The following is an 8,095-nucleotide window of genomic DNA, read 5'->3' on the forward strand; positions in this document are numbered from 1 at the left end:
AGCAGATGGGAGCAGTAGACCCCTGGAGATTCGCCCACCCGGGGGAGAAAGAATTCTCTTTCTTCTCCCCAGTACACAACGTGTACACCAGAATTGACTTCTTTGTGGTGGGGAAAACGGTGCTTCCAGAGATAGACAAGGTGGAATACTCCGCAATTGTGATATCAGACCACGCTCCACACTACATGGATGTGCGGCTAGAGACGGGAAGGGCCCAGCGCCCCAAATGGAGGTTGGACGGTGCCTTACTAGCTGACAAGGCCTTCAGCGAAAGGATAGCGCAGGCCATAGCGGAGTACACTGAGATCAACCAAAACGGGGAGGTCTCACCCTCCACGTTCTGGGAAGCGCTTAAGGCCGTACTAAGAGGGGAAATCATAGCCTACAAAGCGCAAAGAGATAGGGAGGAAAGGGTGGCTAGGCAGAAGCTGGTCGACTCCATACTGGAGGTAGACCATAAATACTCCGAGGCCCCGACCGTAGAACTCCTGGCGGAGAGGAAAGAATTACAAAGGAACTTTGACCTGCTCTCCACCAGGAAAGCAGTACACCAACTCCGCCAGGCACGCGGGGCCCTATACGAACACGGAGACAAAGCCAGCCGCCTGTTGGCCCACCAGCTGAGAAAGCAGGCAGCCAGCAGAGAAATTGCGCAAATCAGAGATACCAGAGGCACGTTGGAAACAGAACCAGAGAGGATTAACAAAACCTTCAAGGCCTTCTACCAAGAGCTGTACACCTCAGAGCCCCCAACGGGGAAGGCTGGGATGAACCGGTTTCTTGACGGACTGGACATACCAGTTGTGGGAGAGGGCAGAAAACGGGATCTGGAAGCACCTCTAGCACTGGGAGAGATCATGGACAGCATTAGCTCCATGCAGGCGGGGAAGGCGCCGGGACCGGACGGATTCCCGGCGGACTTCTACAAAAAATTTGCGACAGCGCTGGCCCCGCACCTGCGGGAGATGTTCACAGACTCGCTAGCTAGGGGCACGTTGCCACCCACGTTAGCACAGGCCTCAATCTCGCTGATACCTAAGAAAGACAAAGACCCAACGGAATGTGGGTCATACAGACCCATATCTCTGCTGAATGCAGACGCCAAAATACTGGCCAAAATCCTAGCCAAGAGGCTAGAAGACTGTGTACCTGAGGTGGTCACAGAGGACCAGACGGGCTTTGTCAAAGGTAGACAGCTTACCGCGAACATCAGGCGCCTGCTGAACGTGATAATGACCCCCTCCGGGGAGAGAACACAAGAGGTGATCGTCTCCCTGGACGCAGAAAAGGCCTTCGACAGAGTCGAGTGGAAATACCTCATAGAGGTACTGGAGCGGTTCGGGCTTGGAACAGGGTTCACCGCTTGGGTAAAGCTCCTGTACAACGCTCCCATGTCGAGTGTACAGACCAACAATACCAACTCCCAATACTTCCAGCTGCACAGGGGCACCAGACAAGGATGCCCACTGTCCCCGCTGCTATTCGCACTAGCAATTGAACCGCTAGCAATCGCGCTCAGGGCAGCAAAAAATTGGAGGGGGATCCGAAGGGGAGGTAGAGAGCACAGAGTCTCACTCTATGCGGATGATCTGCTCCTCTATATCTCGGACCCACAAAGCAGCATGGACGGAATCATCGCGCTCCTGAAAGAGTTTGGAGCCTTCTCGGGCTACAAACTCAACATGAGCAAAAGTGAGATCTTCCCAGTACACCCGCAAGGGGGGGGGGGGGGCAGCACTAAAGGGGCTGCCGTTCAATCAAGCCCGACATAAATTCCGCTACCTGGGGATCCAAATAGCCCATGACTGGAAAGGGATCCACAAATGGAACCTCACCAGCCTGACGGAGGAAGTTAAAAAGGACCTGCAAAGATGGAACACACTCCCGCTCTCCCTCGCGGGGAGAGTTCAGACGATCAAAATGAACGTACTGCCCAGGTTCCTCTTCCTGTTTAGATCCATTCCGATCTACATCCCCAAGGCCTTTTTCAAAGCGCTGGCCAAACTCATCATGGCGTTCGTATGGGGGGGTAAAAATGCTAGGATCCCAAAGAAGGTCTTACAAAAAACAAAAACCAGGGGAGGGCTAGCCCTCCCGAATCTACAATTCTACCACTGGGCAGCAACAGCCGAGCGAGTAAGGGGATGGATCCAGGAGCCAGAGGCTGAGTGGGTGCGTGCGGAGGAGGCCTCCTGCATGGGAACCTCCCTTCGGGCCCTCGCCACGGCAGCACTCCCATCCCCACCCAAAAAACACTCCAGCAGCCCAGTGGTGACAGCCACCCTCCAATCCTGGAACCAACTGCGGCAGCAACTTGGCCTGACCAAAATGTCGAACAGGGCTCCCATCTGCAACAACCATAGGTTCACACCAGCACTGACTGACGCCACCTTCAAAAGGTGGAGGCAGGACGGGGGGACACTGACAGTCAGGGACCTATACACGGACGACAGGATCGCAACACTGGACGAACTGACAGAGAAATTTCAGCTAGCTGGGGGGAACGAGCTACGGTACCTGCAGCTCAAAAACTTCCTACGAAAGGAGACAAGGACGTACCCACAACCGCCACGACAGACACTACTGGAAGACCTACTGGACGCAAGTATCCTAGAGAAAGGGAACTGTAGTGACATGTATGACCGACTGGTAGATAGGGACGACACCGTACTGGACGCAACAAGAAGGAAATGGGAGGACGACCTGGGGATGGAGATAGGGTGGGGACTCTGGAGCGAAGCACTGCATAGGGTCAACTCCACCTCCACGTGCGCAAGGCTCAGCCTGACGCAACTAAAAGTGGTACATAGAGCCCACTTAACAAGAACCCGTATGAGTAGGTTCTTCCCGGAGGTGGAAGACAGATGTGAACGGTGCCAAAGAGGCCCGGCCAACCACGCCCACATGTTCTGGTCTTGCCCCAGACTCGTGGAGTACTGGACAGCCTTCTTCGAGGTTATGTCCAAAGTGGTGGGAGTGAGGGTGGAGCCATGCCCGATAGTGGCGGTCTTCGGGGTTTCAGAACAGCCAGATCTATTCCTGGGGAGGAGGGCGGACGCCCTTGCCTTTGCCTCCCTGATCGCCCGCCGTAGAATCCTGTTTGGCTGGCGGTCAGCAGCACCGCCCAGAGCTGCGGACTGGCTGTCCGACCTCTCGGAATCTCTCCAAATGGAGAAAATCAAATTTGCCATCCGAGGGTCGGACGACGGCTTCCACAGAACGTGGGAGCCATTCATGCAACTGTTCCGGGACCTATTTGTGGCCAATGTACAAGAGGAAGAATAGTCGGGGGAAGGTAGCGGGAGGGGGGGGGGGGCTACAGGTTCGGTACGGGGGTTCGATGGCTAGCTAAGGCCCAAAACCAAACTAAATAAACATGTTGAGGGGGGGGGGGGGGGGCGGGCGCAGTTACTACTACGAAGATGCTTACCTGTAAATATGTATGTTAATTTTTGCGTGTTTGTTTGTTTTTCTTTTGTTCTTTTTCTCTCCTAACAATTTGTAATTTGTTCAATATAAAATATGAAAACTGAATAAAAACATTTATAAAAAAAAAGAATTGTGTTCTACATGACACCGGTGCTAGCCCCGCCACAGTCACTGAATCGGTCCAGATTCAGCGCCAGTTTTGCTGTTATGAAAGTCCACGAATCCTTCCCCGGCCTCAACACTTAGTCCCAGGAACGGAGAATCCAGCCCGTGATTATTTTGGGGCCAAAATTCATTCTTGCCACATTGAAATTGGCTTTCTTCCAGTTAATTATTCTTATTCTGGATTGTAGCTTGTCCTTTTCCATAACCAACTTATACCTTATAATACACTGATCACTTTCACCTAAAAGTTCTCCGAATGACACTTGGCCCACCTCTTTCCCAAGAAGCAGGTGCTGGATTCACCGATTTGGAGACTATGTCCCCATGCCAGCATGGGAACGGTGGGAAAACTGGCATAAAACGGCCACTGATTCCCCGTTTTGCTGGGGACTAGCAGGAAGGAAGCGTAGAGTACCTGGCTCTAGCTGCCGATATGGCATGGAGGATTGCCGGGTCCATTGCCGCGCATGCACATGGTGGCGGCCTGCAGTGACCACACCGTGCTTCATGGCGGATGCCCCTCATGGACCCGGCCCGCAAAATACCCCCCCTTCGGCCGGCTAGCGAGCCCCAGACCACTGGACTGAGTCTGCAATCGCCAAGCTGAGTTCCCGACGGGTGAGACCATGAGAGACCCACGTCGTTGAGAACTCGGCAGTTCGGGGGCGGAGCAGGGGGGGGGGGGCGGAATGGGGGGGCGTTGATGCGAGTTCATCGCTTTGGAGGGGGCGGAGCATCGTGAAAGTGGCGCCGCCCCTGAATCTGTCGGGAATTTGGCTTCTCCGGCCTGTCGCCGAACATGATTTTGGCGTCGGTGACCGGAGAATCCAGCTCCAGGGGTGGGATTCTCCGCCGGCGGGATTCTCCGTTATGCCCGGGGGTTTCCCGACGGCGTGGGGCTGCCCCACAATGGGAAACTCCATTGACCGGCCGGCGTAATGGAGAATCCCACCGGCTGGTCGGGGCAGAAATGTGGCGCAGCGAGGTGGAGAATCCCACCCCAGGTTCCAGTGATGAGGCTCTTTAATTACAAAGATAAGTTGGAGAATTTGGGACTGTTTTCCTGAGAGATGAGAAGGCTGAGGGGAGATTTCATTGATGTATTCAAAATCATGAGGGGTATGGACAGAGTATATAGGGATAAATCCTTCTCATATGCGGATGGATCAATAACCACAGGCCATAGAGAGGGATAAGGAGCAAAAACGACCAAAGGAAAAATGTTTTCAAAGTCTGGAATGCACTGCCTGAGAATATGGCAGAGGCAGGTTCAAAAGGGAATTAGATTGTTACCTGAAAAGGAAGAATGTGCAGGGTTACAGGGAGGAGGTCAGGGAACGGCACTAGGTGAATAGTTCATTTAGCTAACGTGTGGACAGGCGGTGGGCCAAATGGTCTCCTTCTGTGCTGTAACAATTCATGATTCTGTAAAGTGTCAGGTCAAGTACAGAGCCTCTTCATCAGTGATGTACTGTTGCTCTCTCTTTCTTCCTCCTGGTTGTACTGTGGATGAGCTTATGCAGTTCTCACGCTTTTAAAATTATTTCATTGGGTGTAGGCGTTGCTGGCCAGATCAATATTTCTGCCAATCTCTTATTCTCCTTCAGAAGGTGGTGGTGAGCTGCCTTCTTGGACAGCTGAAGTTCACCTGGTGCAGGCACTCCCACAGTGGTTTTAAGAAGGGAGACCCAGAACTTTGATCACATGACAATGATGGAACCGTAAAATAGTTCCAAGTCAGGACAGTGCATGGCTAAGGGGAACTCACAGGTGATGGTGTTCCCATGCAGCCTTCTAGGTGGTAGAGGGCGAGGATATGGGAGGCCCTCTCTGAGGCTTGGTGAGTTGCTGCACTGCATCTTGTATACTGTACAGACTGCTTCCATTGTGCACAGGTGATGGAGGCAATCAATGTTTAAGTTGCCCATGCCGGGAATCGAGTCCCGGGGTGCCCTACCCTTATGAGGTTGGGTGCGGGTTGGGGGGAGGGGGGTGGAATTGATGATCCTTGATGTACCATCAATTGAACGCGAGACGAGTTGCTGGACAAAAGTATGGCTTTAATCAGCTAGATGTTAGCCCTGCGGTCGATTACAGTATAAGGACGACCGCCGGGAGAACTGGGTATTTATACCCCGCCTTTAACTCAGCCTCTCGACCAATCGGTGAGCCGTCACATGACTGGTCTCAATCAACCGGTCGAGAGGCACATGACCGACCAGGGCCAATGGTAAGCCGGTGTTCTGCACCAATGGCAGGCAGCTATGCTAATCATACCACCACAATCCTCTAATTGATAAGTTGGGCGTTGGGTGGTCCGGAGGCCGCTGTATGGGGCCGAGTGATCGGGGCACCTGCACAGGCAAGCTGAGTTTGTTAGTGCAGGAATTGAACAAGTGTGGCCGTGGCAGAGAGTTCCTCACCGAGGCCCAAATATGAGGCAGAGTCCTGTTTAATAGAGGAGTAATTCTCGGCATTGCAAGCATTGGAAAACACCCCGCCAAATGCTCCCAAAATGGGACTCTGATTCATTTCTGTTAAATCACACCCTCTGAGTTTCATGTTTAATCTTGGTTCAACAGATTTTCTGTGCAGAATAAATCATTCACTGTGTTAGTAATGATTTGCCCTCTATGTACACTTAATAAAATATAAGTTCAACTTTATTTTTAAATATCCACATTTTGTACAAAGTGAATGTAAATTGATGGATTCCTTTATTCTAGTCCAAAATAGGCCCTCAGGAGGTTCTGGTGATTGTGATGTGCTGAGCGGACGCAGGAAAGGTGGCTTCTGCGGGAACTCAGAAAATCAACACTTTGAGCACAAAAATAGGCCACTAAACTTGTTGAACTCTCCCCCACCACCACCCATCCCCCCTCCAAGACCACCACAGCTACCAAGAAATGTCCAGGAATAACTCGAGGACCCGAAAGAACGGGAGAACCAGTAATAGCCTGGAGAGGAGGAAGGGAACGTCAGCGAGCACGTGGGACGAGTCGGAGCTGGCCACACACACACGAGCAGGTTGGGTCGCCGGCGCTCACGCCGGACCACCCACCGATAAGCGAGTGGATGGACCTCCTGATTTGGGAGCTAGTAAATCACAGGAACTCCATAAAGCTCAAAATGATGGCAAAAGTGAAAGCGGCGGTCTCGGAGGCCCTGACCCCCTTCAAAATGGTGCCAGAAAAGGCAGAGCAATGGTTGGATGCACAAGAGGTGACAATCAGAGACCTGGAGAAAGCGGCGACTGGCCAGAGTGCCCGAATCACCTCCTTGGAAACAGAAATGACAAGGTTGGTGGTGACGCAAGGGACGCTGAAAGGAAGGTCAAGGACCAATAGACCGGTCGCGTCACCAAAACTTCCGCATCATTGGACTGCTGGAGGGTATTGAGGGCAGGAACCCCATGGAATGTGTGGCCGAGATGCTGGGTAAGCTGGCCGTGAGGGGGACCTTTCCCAAAGCCCACGGAGATAACAGGTCACTCAGGCCAAACCCCCCGGGATACGCAGAACCCACAGGTCACTCAGGCCAAACCCCCGGGGATAAGGAGAACCCACAGGTCACTCAGGCCAGGGCTAAAGCCCCGGAGATACGCAGACCCCACAGGTCACTCAGGCCAAAGCCCCCGGAGATAAGGAGAACCCACAGGTCACTCAGGCCAAACCCCCCGGGATACGCAGAACCCACAGGTCACTCAGGCCAAACCCCCGGGGATAAGGAGAACCCACAGGTCACTCAGGCCAGGGCTAAAGCCCCGGAGATACGCAGACCCCACAGGTCACTCAGGCCAAAGCCCCCGGAGATAAGGAGAACCCACAGGTCACTCAGGCCAAACCCCCGGAGATACGCAGAACCCACAGGTCACTCAGGCCAAAGCCCGTCGGAGATACGCAGAACCCACAGGTCACTCAGGCCAAAGCCCGTCGGAGATACGCAGAACCCACAGGTCACTCAGGCCAAAGCCCCTGGAGATAAGCAGAACCCACAGGTCACTCAGGCCAAACCCCCGGGGATAAGCGGAGCCCACAGGTCACTCAGGCCAAAGCCCCCGGAGATAAGGAGAACCCACAGGTCACTTAGGCCAAACCCCCGGGATAAGGAGAACCCACAGGTCACTCAGGCCAAACCCCCGGGGATAAGCAGAGCCCACAGGTCACTCAGGCCAAAGCCCCCGGAGATAAGCAGAACCCACAGGTCACTCAGGCTAAAGCCCCCGGGGATACGCAGAACCCACAGGTCACTCAGGCCAAAGCCCCCGGAGATACGCAGAACCCACAGGTCACTCAGGCCAAACCCCCGGGGATAAGGAGAACCCACAGGTCATTCAGGCCAGGGCTAAAGCCCCGGAGATACACAGAGCCCACAGGTCACTCAGGCCAAAGCCCCCGGAGATAAGCAGAGCCCACAGGTCACTCAGGCCAAAGCCCCCGGAGATACACAGAGCCCACAGGTCACTAAGGCCAAAACCTAAAGCAGGAGAACAAGCAAGGGC

Source organism: Scyliorhinus canicula, chromosome 6 (assembly GCF_902713615.1).
Source record: "Scyliorhinus canicula chromosome 6, sScyCan1.1, whole genome shotgun sequence".
NCBI classification, from domain to species: domain Eukaryota; kingdom Metazoa; phylum Chordata; class Chondrichthyes; order Carcharhiniformes; family Scyliorhinidae; genus Scyliorhinus; species Scyliorhinus canicula.